Here is a 974-nt window from a genome sequence, read left to right on the forward strand (position 1 = left end):
AGTAGCGTCAACTATCTACGGGGCTTGTGGTGTCAAGCTCAGAGGAGAAAATTGACACGTCACCAAGTGTAGAAGACTATTTGTAATCCCTTGAAGCCTTTTTGCCCAGAAATACTTTTCCACTCTCCACTTTTCTTTCTTCAAATTAGCACTTTCTACATTATTGCACTTTCCGAAGGTGAATAGGACAGGTAGTCATTTTCCAACCCCGGACATCTTCCTTTTAGTTGGTTCGTTTTTTTCCTTATTGACAGAAGTGTGTGGTAAAATGGAAGAGATAAGAACCTTGGATGGTAGAGAGGGGGAGGGGGGTTGAAAGGGGAAAATCATTTAATCTCTGTTCTTTATAATTTTTTTGTTTCAGTCAAGGCTAGTTCTACTCGTTGTAATCGTTTGAGCATCAAAGATAAGAAGAAGAAGAAGTCACGGAGTTTTCCTTTTCAACTTAGTACTACAGGAGTTAGTGACAGCATCACTTTTGTTGCATCAAAATATATATGTAAGTTGCATACTTCTTATCAATCGACAAATGAAGTGCAGAAATGTACAATGGGGCGGGAGAGGGTGGGAGGACTGTCATGAAAGGAATGTAGACTGATAGAGATATATACTTGACAATTTGCATAGGGCTTTGATGGGTACAGGCAATGCATATACTCGTTGGGATGGGAGATCTAAAAAGTAGAGGGATGATTGTGTCTACTTAATCAAGTCAGTAGTTAGTATTTTATAAAGCCACCACGTGTGTATTTTTAAATGCTTTTGTGGTACGATCGGCTATGCTGGTAAAATTTTAGTCCAAAAATGTTTATTAGGGAGCTTCTCTTAGAAGTGCTCACTTAAGCTGGAACAGATGATGCAGTTCCCAGCCCTCTGTGATTACGGTAAGCCTACTCCTTTGAAGACCGCTTTGGTGCCACAGTGCTAAATAAACCCTTAACTAGCTCACTCTTAATCATCACCACTTTGAAGAC

This window comes from Echinococcus granulosus, assembly GCF_000524195.1.
Source record: "Echinococcus granulosus chromosome Unknown EG_S00070, whole genome shotgun sequence".
Lineage (NCBI taxonomy): Eukaryota > Metazoa > Platyhelminthes > Cestoda > Cyclophyllidea > Taeniidae > Echinococcus > Echinococcus granulosus.